At 40.4% G+C, this 15,649-nt stretch overlaps 1 long non-coding RNA gene across 1 annotated transcript; it reads right to left on the bottom strand.

The window, feature by feature from the left end:
* Positions 1 to 998: 998 nt before the first annotated feature.
* On the bottom strand, positions 999 to 15,314 carry LOC109146291. Its single transcript, XR_002048218.1, has 4 exons — positions 15,052 to 15,314; positions 2,504 to 2,682; positions 1,667 to 1,748; positions 999 to 1,298 (listed from the first exon to the last, which is right to left on the bottom strand). It is a non-coding gene; the product is annotated as an uncharacterized LOC109146291 (long non-coding RNA).
* Between the last annotated feature and the right edge of the window lie 335 nt (positions 15,315 to 15,649).

Raw genomic sequence — 15,649 nt, 5'->3', positions numbered from 1 at the left:
GGGCATTTCAGTAGCAGGGCACAAAAACATATTTTTGCACAAGTGTCAACAGTGCTGAAAAATTTATCAGTCTCTCCTTGTTAGTAAGCATGAGATGGCGCAAACGTTTGCAAGATCTTGCCTGAATCACAGATTTTCATAAGTCATTCTGTCGTCAGAGGAATGGTTAAGCAGCCCTTGCAACACAATACTTGTTTACTTGCATAAGAAAACAGCTAAACAAAATCTGAATAAAATGTGATCTCTTCCAAACATGCAGTTTAGCTGCCTTAATAGCTGTCAAAAATTCTACCTGAAAAATATGAGGCATTTGAATAGCCTTCTGGAGCCTATTCTGCCTGCAGCTCTACTATTGGTGGTGCATGCACAAGATGCATTTTGTGCCACATTAGCAGCAACTTTACATCTCAGATTCAGACACCAATCTTGCCAATCAACTTCAGCTTCCTCTTCCTAAGAATGAACAGTATATGCTATATCTGAAGCAGATCTTAGTAGTGTTCTCATGGCTGAGCAAATATCAAACAACATAATGTCTCTTGAAAAATTAAACAAATAAAGCTATGTTTAGATATCTTCTGAAACAATGATATTTTTCTCTCCTAATCTTTAATATATTTTACCATACATTAAGTACTGTGTCCAGTCCTGGGCCCTCCACTTCAAGAAGGATGCTGAGGTGCTGAAGCATGTCCAGAGAAGGGCAGTGGAGTTGGTGAAGTGTCTAGAGAGTAAATCTTTTGAGAAGCAGCTGAAGGATCTGGAGTTGTTTAGCCTGGAGTAAACGAGACTTAGGGAGGACCTTATCACTCTCTACAACTGCCTGAAATGAGGTTGTAGCCTGGTGAGGCTCAGCCTCTTCTCTCAGGCAACCAGGGTCAGGATGAGAGGACACAGCCTCAAGCTGCCCAAGGGGAAGTTTAGGTTGGACACCAGGAAGAATTTTTTCACTGAAGAGATGGTTAGGCATTGGAATGGGCTGTCCACGGAGGTGGTGGAGTCATCATCCTTGGAAGTGTTCAGGAAACAAGTTGACATGGCACTTAGTGCTCTGATTTAGTTGACATGATGGTGTTGAGTCAAAATGTGGACTTGATGGCCTTGGAGGTCTTTTCCAACCTTAATGATTCTGTGTTTCTATGAAATATTTCAATTCATCATTGTACCTCAAAAGAAAGAGTGTGTGTCATATTCCAGTGACCCCCACATGTTTTGGCAGTCCTCATGTAAAGCTCTTGTAGAAGCATGGCTACATAAGACATTGCAGCTCCCTTCACGGATCAGAGTCTGTTTTATGCCTAGCACAAGAGAGAGTTCATTAGCTCTGCTGACAGTACACTGGAAATACACAAGCTTGCACTACCTAAACCACTTACCATATCAAAGCTGGTTTTGGTTGGCCAGAGAAATGCTTAACTTGTTTTTAAAAACACTTCCTACAAGGCAATTTCCATTTACTGCATTCCCACAGAAAACAGTTCTGTTTCATGCCCACCAGAGAAAGTTTACAATGACCTAACATCCAATGGAACAAAATTTCTCCTTGTCCTTTGGGCTAGGCAGGACATGTGCAGCAGTTCCCAAATTCCTGAAACACATCCCAGGGCCCAAAAATATCCAAACAGAACACTGTTGCTTGACTTTGAAGCCCTGAGGTAGTACATACCTCAAGCAGATCCATTTTCATTTGGCTGCATCTGAAACCTGACAAGCTTAAATGCTCCTTCCTTTGGCAAAGTACAGGGTTCCTGAGGACAAGATTGCAAAACAGAAAAATAAGAAAATCAAATGAAATTCTAGATAATACTTACAAGAATTAATTAACCTATTTGATTTTCTATGTTTCCCAGTCATCTGCAACTTCAATGGCTGACAAATCTGCCACATCCTTTTTTTCCTTTAAGGTTCTCTCCACGTCCCTTCAGTACTTTCTTCCCATAATTTACATAGAACTCCTCTTTGTCATGTTGTGGCATTTTAAAGGCTGCTACAATATTTTGCAAGTCATACATCAAAAGAAGCCTTTGCTGTTTATACACTTTAGAAATGTTGCAGCCTATTAGCACACTTTTAGTTCCCATTCGGGAGGCCACACGTGACAGCTGAACTGCACAGATGGAGATATGTCATACTCCTTTGTTTAAATCACCTCTCCTCCTTTCGACCCGGTTGTGTCTCATGCTTTCCCACTAAAAGCTGTGGCTTTTTGACAGCAAAGATGTTGTGAATCACTAGCACAAGGTAGTGGAAAAAAATGGGACAAGCTAGAGCCCAGAGGTCTACTCTGTTGTAGCCTAGAGCAACAACAGAAGCATACCGAAAATAAGAGGGTTTCTCTCTTACAGAACGGGTTGATATCTCTAGTGAGACATCAGACTGAGCAGGAGAACTGTCTAGGGAGGACAGGCAAGGTACCTAACCTGATGAGGTTGACTGCATCCAGAAACTACAGCCCAAACATCCTCTGAAGTAAAAAATTCAATTAACTGCTTGCTGTCCTCACCCTTGTGTACCTATTCAGCTGTGCATCTGCTCTGTGCACTTGCTCTTTCTGAACACAGGTGGAGTGGATTGACACCATAAGACAGTCTGCTTTTAATAAGACACTTCTGTTGTTGTAATGCAAAAGTCCATTCCAATATTTGCAAGTGCATTGCAAAGCTGAGGGGTTCAGAAAAACATCTGAAAAAAAAAAAAACCAAGAAAATAAATAATTGAGCCTCACAATTGTTTATTTTAAAATCAGGCAAGGTATAAAAGAATTAATGCTACCTTTTTTATTTGAAGTTGTGTTTAAATTTAGCCATGTATTGTGTTGTTACATAATACAAACAGCTGTAAAACTTTGTAAAAAAAAAGAAATTAGGATCTTTACTTTTGTCCAAGTTTGTGCTAAGAGATTCAGACTTTGTCCTACTTATAAAGCCACTTCAGATAAGGGTAGCCTACTTGCATCTTATTACTTTTCCAGAATAGAACAAAGCAAAAAAAAAAAATCTTAAAAGAAAATGGACTGAGTGGGAAAAGGGAATCTCTTTCCTAGAAAATTATTCCAGATGCAGCCAGCACAAAAACCCACACAAACAAGAAATATAAGCCTTCACTAAAATAACTATGGAATGTTATCTGGATTCTAGGATCTCTGCAGGTCCTCCGTTTCTTCTCTTACTCCACTAGTTTATCTGTGCTAGGCCTAGGGAAACAAACAAACAAACAAAATCTGATAAAACATTGTTAAAAATAGAAACTTCAGAAACTGTAAATTCACATGGGAAATACCTGAAAGCTGACAGTCTGGAATTATTTCAAACTGCGTTGAACAACTGCTACAAATATGTTTTGTTTTCTCTTGCTTCAAGAAGGCCATAAAATTAGCCAAAGTTGTCTTCTTCCACTTCTTCAACACTGAGTCCTAATTACTGAAAGGACACCTAGGAAATACTCACATGTTGGGTTTAGTGCAGTAAATCTCATTATCTTTTCACAGTGATCTGTTATTTTCAGTCCAAAGATAGGGTGTGTTACAGGAATCAGATGACCAATGGATGCAACAAGATTGTGGATTGTAGAGAATAAAGGGCCTGAGACTCTAAGGGAAATAAATGAGTACCTCACCTAAGTGTTTCAGGGTATCAAAAAGTTCCCAGCTCACATTCACTCACAACTGAAGGCATTTTTCTTCTTTATCCAGGCTAAATGTTTCCCTCCATGTGTATTAAGGCCTATTAATTGTTTTGTGTTTGATCAAAACCTGATTAAATGTATTAATTTACTCTTCTTAATCAAGACAACAGCCCCTCTCTTAAAAGTTTGACCACATACAAAAAAACTTAACTTTCAGTAACATGAGAGGGGGTTTCCAGGTTTTTTTCTATTTTGTAACTTAAGAAAATGAGATTTTTCTTTTAGAAAGTGAGAAGTTACTTTTTAGAAGAAATTATAAACTAAGGTTAAATAAAAGAATTTATTATGTAAAATTTCTATATTTTCTGTAATAAGTGGCCTAGGAAGTAATAAATTTCCAATCATGCAATCACGCTGAGATAACAGATAATTTCAATTCTTCTAAATAAACTTTAAAATCCTCCTCTTTGGTAATGTTCCTGTGACAGCTAAAACATGCATATGTTAGAGTACAAAAAAAGATTTAAAAAAACCTCAAGGACTCATTTGTCATGGAAGCTGAGATTCTTTGGGGACATTCAACCATACATAGAGAAAACTTAACAGCTGATAGCTTAATTTCCTTCCCAAATATTTCATCACAGACTGTACTTTAATGCCATAATAAATGCAATGCAGCAGAGATTCCATGTAGTTCCCAGAGATTCCATGTAGGTTTCCCCCAAGCAACTTCCCCACAGCATCAAGCACTAGACCTGCATAAGGGGGAATACGTGAGGAGAATGTGTATCTATGGAAACATCCACGTTCATTGCCAGGAGGTGCTGTTAGTCACAACAGTAAAAACAACCAGAGAAATTAAGGTCTGTATTAAGACAGATAGGATGTAAATAATCTCCAAAAATCACTAATCCAAACTCTTCAAACACTAAAGGTGCCTAAAGGGATTAGCAGCACCTTTAAACAAAAGAGTCTTTAATCTGGGTGAGTCTGGAAGGTCCCAGTACCTTCCAGTGCTCCTCAGCATGTGTTTGCAGCCTCCCACAACACCTGTGGCACAGAGCAGGCACCTGCTTTCCATCGCTGTGCGCAGAAGGGAGGAGGCCCCACAGAGTAACTCATGGTGTAGAGCAAACTGACCTTGCTGGAGCCACCTAAGCTGTACTGACAGGGGCCACAGTTTAAGCAGTGCAGGGTGAGGACCCCGTGGTGGAGGAGCAGCCCTTCACTCCAGCCCCAGCTGGCTCAGGTGCCGGTGTCTGTGCATCTGCTTGCAGAAGGTGACCTGAGACTCCATTGTAGCTGGAGGGCAGCATGGGGAGATACAGCAACAGATGCACTGCTGGACCCCTCCCCTGGCAGAGAAGGTGGATACCAGCAATTACCTGGGCACCAAGGGCTGAGAGAAGCTCCGTATCTCCAGAGCCAGAACCCAAGAAGGGTCAGGCTGCTGGGCTCAGAACTGGGTAATGGGCAATGACCAGCCACAGTTCAGAGGCTGCTGGGTGTTTGTGGGAGCCTCTCAAGGATGCACAGCCTCACTGCTCCTTCCTTGTGAGCTGGAAGGCATTAACAGGTTCCCTGCACTTGATATTACCTACATATTTTGCCTCTTTTCCTCTTACCCACTGTGTCTGACTTAGATGAATAAAGCTCTATCCTCTGTTACAGCAGTATAAAATAAAGGAACTCCGGAGAAGATGAGAAGTTACTCCAGGTGGTATTTGAGGGTTAATGGAGTAAAATTTGCTTCTGTGCCTGCAGCTACTGCCATTCCTCTGCTTGAGTAATAGAGCCTTAAACATTTAAGTGATGGATGTTAGTGCATGCCAGCTGCAAACCAACAGAGCAGGCTGTAAACACATTTTACCCGTTTCTCTCTTTGTTTTTTAATGCGCTCTTTTTCTCAGCCGAGATGCTCTCGCCTCTCCAGCATTGATTCACACTGAAATGAGTGGGCCCAGCCAGCCAGGGCAGGGCAGGGGAGGTACAGCCTCATATGACTCACGGTGTTCAGCAAGTTTTAGTCATCAGTCTTACAGGAGCACTGTGGTTAGCACCCCAACTGCAGTATTTCACCATTGCAAATTTTCTCCCCTCTTCCTTCAGCTGGAAGAAGCCATTCTTGTGTATCTGCAGAATTTTTTCGTTGAGGTGGCTGATGTGCAAGCATATGTACCTTTACATATCCCCCAGCAGCAATTTCAAGAGAATCATGTTTCTACATCCATTAGATTGGAGGCAGAAGCTGTCACATTTGTGCAAGTGATTTCTTGTGGGGACACAAATAATTGTTTTTCACAGGATTTGAAAAATCTGTTTTCTTTCCTATATTAGATGGGGCTGTATTCCATAAATGAGACTGTTTTCTGTGTAGGTAAATGGTTTCATTAGTAAAAAACGCATTGGGTATGCTTAAACTGGGATCACTGGGAATCTGTGCACTGAAGTGACAGCCCCAACATGCAGTAACTCAGGCTTGAGTGCACTAGTCCTCCCCTGAATATCCTTCTTTTATTTGTTGGGAAACCCATGAAATGGGTAAAAAGCGTCCAGGCCCAGATGGTACTGAGAAGCCCTCACAGGGAACTCAGCTAGGTCACTGTCCCTAAGAAGGCAGAGGCAAAGCTGGTGAAGGACCCTAGGGACAAGTGATAAGGTGCTGTAAGGTGCTGATAAGGCAGGTTTGCTTTGTAGCTGTAGCACTGCCATCGCTTGTCAAGCCTCCAAAATGAGCTGAGTGAGGCTTGTTGGAGGCAAGGCTTCTCTTTTTGGGTAGCCACATTGCTAAACAAGGGGTGCCCCCGGACAGGTCTGTGTCTAACTGAAGCAGTGACAACAAAATGCAAAGACCCAATTTCATTAGGCTAGATGAACTAAGCATTTATTACCAGTGAATTTTTAGACTACTCTCCAAGTGCACCTTCCTGTTTGTGTATACATTCTTGGTGGCTTTTCAACTGCTGACTTCCGAAATCAAAAACCTACCTTAAATTTGACAACTGATTTAACTACTGTGCAGTGCCAGTGGTTTCTTTCCCTCTTGCTCTCCCTGCCTGCAGTGTGACGGGTTAGATAAGTGCAGAGGTGTTTGCTCCTTGCATGTTCCCTCACTGGGCCCCCACAGTAAAACACACATTAAAATGAATTCTAATGCATCATCAGTGCCATTTATTATTTCCCCTTCTTACATCTGCTCTTGAAGCTTTTCAGCTCTCTCTGCCCTGGAAGGTTCTGACTATCTGTAAATAAGGCTGGTAGCCTAGCAACACTGAGTGAATGCACTTCCCTTGCTGAATAACAGTGGGCATAATCAAATCAGCTTCCTATGCTATCTGCAGCATTAACACTATGAGTTGACAACAATTACAAATATTTCATGTACATTTGCATTATTTTGAATTGGAAACATTTTTCAGATCCTTCAAAAGAAGTCTGTATCCACGAAGTGAGAAAGAAACGTTCTGCTTAATAGCAAATAAACCATCTCCAGAATCAGGTACAATAGTCAGACTGAAAGGATTGATTAACCTGACCCGTCAAGGAGACTAAAGAGATGACAAACACCCTACCTGAGCATTTGTACTCACCAGCACAGACAACCAGACAATTTGGAGCTACCTTACATACGTGACAGAGGGAGAACTGCCTTGTGGTACAGACATGACATTCTCCCAGGCAGCAAATGAGCCCATGTCATAAAAATTGAGCAGCTACCTACAAAAAAACGGTCCACAGCACCATCTATAATCCTTAGATCTGTCTTGCTCTAAAGGGGAAACTTGCACTGTCAAATTGTATTTACCAAAACATATTTCAGGGGTGGAAGCAAGGCACAGCCTTCTCCCTCTCCTGTCATGCTTACATGCATGTGAGGAGCAGCACCATTCTGAAGGACAGATCTCCTGCTCTTTCCATCCCTTGCAGCAGTAGGTTATTCACCCTAGTATGAAGAAGGGTGGCATGGGTATTTTTTAAAAGAACAGTTAAACAAGCTAGAGCACGAAAAGCTGCTTAATTTTATATCAAAATTATGTCAGAATAAATTCTTCAGTTTGTAGTACAAGGTACGGACTTGCCATCTTCTTGAAAGCTGTGTTTTGTGTGAGCAGAACTTTATATTTTCCAGCTGCTACATCTCTTCACTTCAGAACAAGGAAATCTTTATTTTGCACTTTTAATTGACCTTTTTAATCTAAACAAGTTTGACTGGGCAATGAGTGAATGAACGGTTCCAGCATAATGTTATCACAAGGCAGAATTGGTGGTGCCAAGCACAAAAATAGCTCTGGCTTTTTCTCCAGTTTCTCTCCTCTCACCACTGATTAGCACAGACATTAGTAGACAGACAGCAAGAAATCCATTTTTACTTCCATTTATAAGCTTGGGTACTTTTTTTTTTTTTAATTAATTATTGGCTGGAAAGATACCTAATTCTATAATAAAAGTAACCAACTGTAAGAAACAGAGATGCTAAACCCTGTTAGGATGAGGTTCAAAGAGAGAATTCCTGCTGATATTTTTGAAAGCTTTATTTATATTGATAAAAAACTCTATGCAGCTTAAAATACAAATTTTTAATTCACATTGATATAAATATAACTGAATCAAAATAGCCATTTCTCTTTCTTTTCATGTTCAGTTCTGTCTAACCAGCTTATATTGCTGAAACCTGGTACAGAATGGGATTTATAGCCAGAGAAAGACCTTGGTTTGGTCTTTGTTACCAGCTTAAAACACACCTAACTCTACTTTCTTAACTTGGTGCCTAGCCCAGCATGGATGGGAGTGAAGATCACAGGCTTATAAGACAAATGCATTTCTTTCCTGATACCTCATTCCAGGCTCCGGAATCTAACACTGCCTGCTCTAAATAATTGTATTTGCCATCTTTTTATCTTCACAAGGTGGCAAAGCATTCTGCTCAGTAAAATCATTGCTTGCCACCCCGAGACAGAGACCCAGGAATCGGTGATGTGCATGCCCTGAGGTTGTTGCAACCTGGGAGGTAAAAACTGGTCTTGCTACTTTGGGTGAAATTGGAGTGTGGGAGCAACTTCTCAGAAACCCTGGGAGATCTATCTGCCTGTTTCGCACCACAGCCTAACTCCTCTCACGATGATTACTTCTCTTGCTGTCAACCTTCTCTTCCTTATTAACAGATGAGAGACCTCAGCAGAGCTACTAAGGAAGGGACTGCAGCCAGGCATCTCCTAAAGTCACAGGAAGAAGGTTCTGACCGTGGGGAAACCTATAGCAAAGAGTGTGTCTGAAAGAGAGGAGGTAATCAAAAATTAAACCAAACAAAGTGGCTTGAGATGTGCCAGAAGGATCAGGAATGGAAGGTGAGACATGGAGTAGGAGACTGGCAAGCACAAGGATCAGGAGGTCTTCCAACAAAATGGAGGATGAAAGGACAGAACCATAATGTGAGAGAATTAAGATGCTACCAAGACTTAGAGACCAAGTTACAGAATGTCAATGTATCAAAATAATGGAGTGGAAGATAATTGTCAACTGGAGTTGAAAAGGAGTGTAAATGATGAGAGTGGGAGGAAAAGCAAAACAGTAAGGAACTACATTTTTGATACATGCTCTGACTGTTTAGATTCATCACACCTATGCACTGTGTGTCTGATTTGCTTTTGAGATTAAGGGCAAGAATTTCTCTTAAAAAAATCTTAAATATGCCCTTAATCAACCCTTTTCCTACTAGAAAGAATATTTTTTTGTTTTCTGTATCTTTGTTGGCTTTCTTAAATAGGACAGAACCATCACTTCCTAATGAGATTCTCTCCTTCCCCTAAATGCAGACAGATGGAGCTGCTCATAAAGAGCTGAAAGACTTGTCTGGAAAAGTAATAAAAATGTAGTGTGACACCTGATCCTGGAGCTTAGGAAAACATTTTTGAGCTAATCAAAGAATGACCTAATTGGGGTTTATATTGTGGACAGATTGATTAACACACTGAAAGTCCAAAACTGAGAACCCTGTTCTTGCCTACCTGGCTGGGTATTTTGGGTGGGCAGAGTTAACTGTATATTTCGTTCAATAGCATCTCAGACATTCTGTAACACATTTTAAAAATCAATTCAAGTACTGAAGGAAAATGGGCATACTTTAAAAGGGAACGTTAGGCACATATCTGAGTCCACAGAGCCTGCCTATGTAGAGGTTTGCCCAGCCCTTTGCAGGGCTATATGAAGTTGTAACAGTTCCAGCTGAAAGGAAACGGAGCGTGCCAGATCGGTAATGAATGATTGGTGCTCAGCTACCTTCAGATCCCCCCAGCCCCTCCTCATTTCTGCAAACAGTCATTATTTTCTGGAATGTCCTTTTGAAGCATATTTTTTCCTCAGTGCTGCAGTGCCCTCCAGTGCTCAGAGAAAATGTTTTTGCTTCCATCATCAGGAATCCAAAATACAGTCACCATTTTATATCTAATTGTAAGACTTCATGGTATTTCAGATGACTCTTTTGTTTGGTTTCCAAAGTGTAAAGGCAGTAGCTATACCTAGCTGCCTCTTTCCAATGCCCTCTGCCACCCTGATCCAGCCAGAGGAGCTACTGTCAGAAAGCTGCCTCTTGGTTAGAAACCTGCACCAGAAGATGGGTCTGTGAATCCACCTGCACCACAGCCACAAAAGCAGGCTGTGACTGTCTCTGTACCTGGGCATATGGCTGCTGCAAGGCTGTGATCCCCAGCTTGCAATGGATTTTCTTCTCCAGGGTATCTCTTTTGCTGCTTGAAACACTTTCCACAATAATCAAGATGCTTGAGGTGAACGATTATCACCTCAGTGAGTCCTATTCTGAAATGGGTTAGAATTCTCCTCTTCACAAAAGTACTAGCAGGTGCTTTCTGGAAGTAAGCACCTGCTTACTGTTTTTCAAGAGTGATTTTTGAAGCAGTAAGTTTTCCCAAACACTTAATGATGCAGGCTATTTTAATGAAATAGCCTTGTTTAAGGCACAGAGTGACTCTAAGTCGCTTTTTTATGTGTGAGTTACATTTTTGCCATTGTGTATCTCTAGTGCAAAGGTCTAAGAAATTACACCAAGTGCTTTCCTAAATACAAATGAGAGAATCTGCACATCCAGAACAGCTCAAAACAAACACCTGGTTAGATTCAAAAAAGTTTAGGGTGGTGTTTTCAACAGACTAAAGTAATTTGGTTTCAGGCTTCCAACAAATTACCATGAGAGCTGATCTGATAACAAACAACAACAACAATACAACAGTAACAAAGAAAATATATATACATACTCTGATAAATTGTGTTTAATGGAGGGAATCATCCCAGCACTCTCTTATCTATGCATTTTTCAGTCAAGAAGGCATTTTTTAGAGAAGTTGCCAGGTGAACTAAGGGTTGTATAAATAGTACAGAGAGAGCAATATCCCTCCCACATTTTTTCATTCTCTTCCAGATGTGAAGTACCTGACTTACCACTGCAAAGCTGACAAACCTCAATCAATTCAAACACTTGCAGGTCAAATATGCAGCAATCTGGTAAATGAGATCAGTCAAATAAGGAAAAAGGGCTGGGGGTGGGTTGTGTGCAGAGAAAGAAGTATACATAAAGACAGAAGAAAGAAGGAGGTCAGAGATGAAAATAAGTACTTGTTCTCATGGGAAAGAGAGAAAGGATAAAGGAGCCCCTCAAATGCCTTGAACTTTCAAGTTATGATCTTCAATCTCCCTCTACCTTTTGGATTGGCAATTTTGTAGTATTATGACCAGCTAGTGTAATAGCAGAGCCTTTCAGGGAAAGATTTAAAATTACTTCTCTCTCTGCAAATGATCTGCCACAGAAATTGAAAGCAAAAATGTGAAGTTGGTTATTGATAACAAATTGTGGTTGGTTTTGGAATTGAGAGACCCTTTTCCCCAGCATTTAAGTATGAATCTCATCCTAGGAAGAAGTACCTGTACTTTCAAAGATCTTTTTCCAGAAGACTTTCTAAACACACTAGCAGAGATCCTAACAAAAAGGGGCATGTTGGTGTTCATATCTGATTAGGAGCAGACACTTGAGAATCAGAACAGACAGTATTTAGCTCGTAGTTACACTAGAAAGGCTCTCAAAACCTGTACTTCATCTTTTTCTTGTTTATAAATCAAGAAAAACTGTAGAACCTGACCTTTAATGGGACCATCTGGATCTGCTTACTTTCCCCAAAATATTACCCTCTCCCATGGGTGTGTCCTCACCATGATGATTCCGTGTACAGCGATGCCTAATCTTGACAGACTTGACAGAAGTTTACAGAATCTGCTCTGGCTATGGTTTTGAAGTACTGTTATCATCCACATGACTTTTATCTGCACACACTCTGTGAAGCAGCAAAGTTCCTGACCAACTTAAAGCAAAGCCTGCTCTAACCCAAATCTGCAAGGATAGGTTTAGATATATATAGCATATACCTAGCACTCCAGGCCCTCGTTCAAAACTCTAGGTGAGGCACAAATAGAAGCTGTACAGATCTCAGTAGGAAAGACTGACCCAAAAATGCAATATTATTCCAAATGTTTCAAATGAGCTTGAATAGGAGTACTAATAAAGGGTATTCTCATTCTCTCAGTAGCATATTGTGTAAGATAAAATCCATGGGCTACCAGGGCTGGCCCAGTGCAAGGGTATTCTCTCAAAATTTTGAGGTTAAATTGACAAGCTAAAACATTTCCCAAAGCCATGGGCAACAAAGCTTCAGAAGCATACATGAAGCATGTGCAAGCCTTAGAAGTGCTTCTTAAGGGGAAATTAGTCTACAACTACATTTGTGAATATTACTCTCCATAGTTAATGACCTTAACCAAACCATAAAGTTTGTGCATAAATTGTTATCTGATCAGTTAGCTGATCAGTTAAGTGCATGGAAAAGGACTACCATTTTAAAAACCCTTATCATTGGCAAATGAATGCCAATTAATGTGATTTGTATTTCTGCATGTGTCATTGCTCTAGAACAGCTTTGACTTGCAAAAATAGAAATCCATAATATGAACAATTAATCTCTAATTGTAAATCCACATTAGCATGAACTAAGTAAGAACAGACACTAATTGCATTAATAATGCAATATAACAGCGATCATTTGATTTAGGACAAATTACTCCTATTCAGCAAGATTGCTTTTATTGCTCAGTTTGCCCTAGCTATGTGAGTCTAATATGGTCAACAGAATTGTTTGCATGGCTCTTCTGTATAAAGTAATGTGACTGCACACCTTATTACATTTGTTGACTGTCTCAGTTGAAGAGCAATGCTGAAGTAGTAGCACCCATTAACCACAGCACTCCGGGGTCCATGGACACCATCCTGTGTCACAAATAGACACCTGGGGACAGTTATTTTCCTCTTGCAAACATTCTTTTTGAATACCATCCTTTTCAAGCACTTTATGTCCCAGACTGATCCTTGAAGCCTCAATTCTGATTTCTTATGTTTATTATAATTACGTACATACTTGGGCACCATGGTAGAGAGAGACTCTTGTGCTCACTTCATAAACACCCAATATAAGCAGAGATTATTTCAGTTATTCTTCAGAAAACCTTCCTGTCTTGTATTATCAATCATTTTATTAGATACTAAAAATACTTACAGAAAGGTTCTTAGCCCAAGTATTTTACACCTTTGCACTGTTGATAGTGATAACATGTATTGCTAAATTTACACATGTCTGATGTGTTTTCAGATTAGATTTAAGAGCTGCCATAGTAAGACTTTTAAATAAAAATCCTCAAGGCTTTGAAAGATTCAGGAATTCTAATTCACTTCTTTTAAAAAGTTGAATTATAAATTACAGCCATAGATTCTGATCTTACAGTGTAACAGGAAAGCTGTTACTGAATTTTTACTGTTGCAGTAACTGTAAAATTATATTCATAGGACTCACATGTGCAAATACAGTCCAATGCTCCTAAAAATGAGGTCAGATATATTTCTTTCACCTAACAAAACCAGTGGTTGTGTATTATTTCACTAAATGTGTCAACTGTATCCTCTGAAGTAGAGACCCAAGACAAATATATGTCCAGAGTTTGAAAGTGTTCTCTTCCACACATTTGACTTTTTTCACTCTCCAGAAATGGCTGTTGATACATGTTCAGAAAAGACTTGGTAGCTGCCAAATACTGAACCAGGGGAACACAGGGAAAACTGTCAGGGGATCTTCCATCCCCCCAAAGGTCCATGGTGGGACTGGGTAGCTTGTGCTCACTCAGCAGTCAGAGACAGCACACTGCAGTCTGGAATAGCAAGGATGGGGCCAAATTTTCCCCACCTTACTGTACTTAGTTTTTTCTCAGGTCCACCATGAGCAGCAGGTTTGGAAGAGAAAAGAAAGCTCGGGACTGCCTCACACTGCAGTGTAGGGAAAATTCTTGCTTTGCTGCACAGTGATGAATGAGATGAGGCTGAAAAATGGGAAAAATTAACAGTAAGGGATAGAAGCACGAGATTCAGGAGTGCGTGAGGGTAAATGGAAGCCCTTGACAGCAGGAAATCAGGAGAAGTGGCCAGGAAGGGGAGAAGGTTTGACAACATGCCCACCTTTTTGTCCTGGATGCTGAACTTACAGAGCCCTTATGCTGGATGTTGTGAGTTATGTTGGCTTTGCAAAACTGGCCCCAGAGAGGCAAAACTGATGTGCACACACAAACCATTTGAGTTTAGAGTCACTATTTGCCTTATTTGACTTGAGTGCTAAAAAAGCTACATGCTTACATACAGATCTAATTTCCCCCTGTTCACAAACTCCTGATCATTGATTTCTAAGCTAATAAATACCTTGAGAGTAGTCTATCAGCTCTTACTAAGATGTTTGCATTTCCCCAGAGTCAGTACAAATGAAAGTATTTCTGGAGAATATAAACTGTTTTAAAGGATGTGTTCCTAAGTGGTGCAAACATTGGACAAAGTCATGAATACATGTGCCATTTGTAGCAAGGAACCTATCTGACAATGCTTTTACAAAATATTTTATTACATAACTGGAAAATTATTATTGCTCTTTAGGTGAAATATTACCTGTACCATAAATTTCAGCTGTATGGCAAGTTTATGACTAAAATAGCAATGATAGGGGGTGGCATTGAAACAATATTTTGTGGCAAGACACCCTCATTTCAATTCAGCTGATAGGCATTGGTTTTAGGTGTTTGTTTATAGGAGGTTTTTTCCCATAGCCACATTAAAAATTGAAAATGAACCATAAGTTCTAATACCCCTTTCCACGGCACATGAAATTATATTTCTGTGCTGAAATAAACCACGACTCATTAGAAGGGCCTTGCTGTTACCACTTAAAACGACCTTCCATCCTGATTCTACACCAAGCGAGCCCTGAATTATGGAAAGCATAATTTATTTTGTGTTTCTGTGCAGTGCTAGCTGAAGAATAGTGTACTGATACTCACTTTATCCTCTGAAGTTTTTTGTGGATGATGACGGCCATTTTTCCAAGGGTTGAAGACAGAAATAAAGGCACTAGATGGCAGCAAACATCTTAAAACCGGATTCTTCCTGAAGTCTGGCTGGAATCGAACAGATGTAGTTAGACTTCCAGCTGTGAAATGCCTTTTGGAACTTCTTCCATGGTTCAGCTGTTAAAAAAGGCTGCCTTGCCAAAAAGTCGGCGTTCTCTCAAGCTTCTGAAATGCAATTTAAAGTCAGAGCTTTTCTGGTGTCACTTTCTGGATGAAAATGAGAAAATGCCCTTTTTCAGCATCCCACCCCTTCTTCTCCCCCCCCGCCCCCCCACCTCTTCTTAATTTTGTATTAATTATGTGTAATTGCGTAGGGCTGAGTCCAGATGTTGTCTTTGCAAAGGCTTAGCTGTAAACAGAGGAGGTAACTTGGGCTGTTTGTTATGTTGGGGTTCAGCTGTGCTGTACTCAGTATCAGCTCACACTGCTCAGTGTCATCACACTTATTTAACACCCTATTTTCCCATCTGCAGCAGCTTTAGGCACACTGAATAAACATGTCCGTTTTTCATGAGTGTCTTATCTGCCA

The sequence above is a fragment of the Corvus cornix genome, chromosome 4, assembly GCF_000738735.6.
Source record: "Corvus cornix cornix isolate S_Up_H32 chromosome 4, ASM73873v5, whole genome shotgun sequence".
NCBI lineage: Eukaryota > Metazoa > Chordata > Aves > Passeriformes > Corvidae > Corvus > Corvus cornix.
This window is presented reverse-complemented; position numbering and strand designations above follow the sequence as displayed.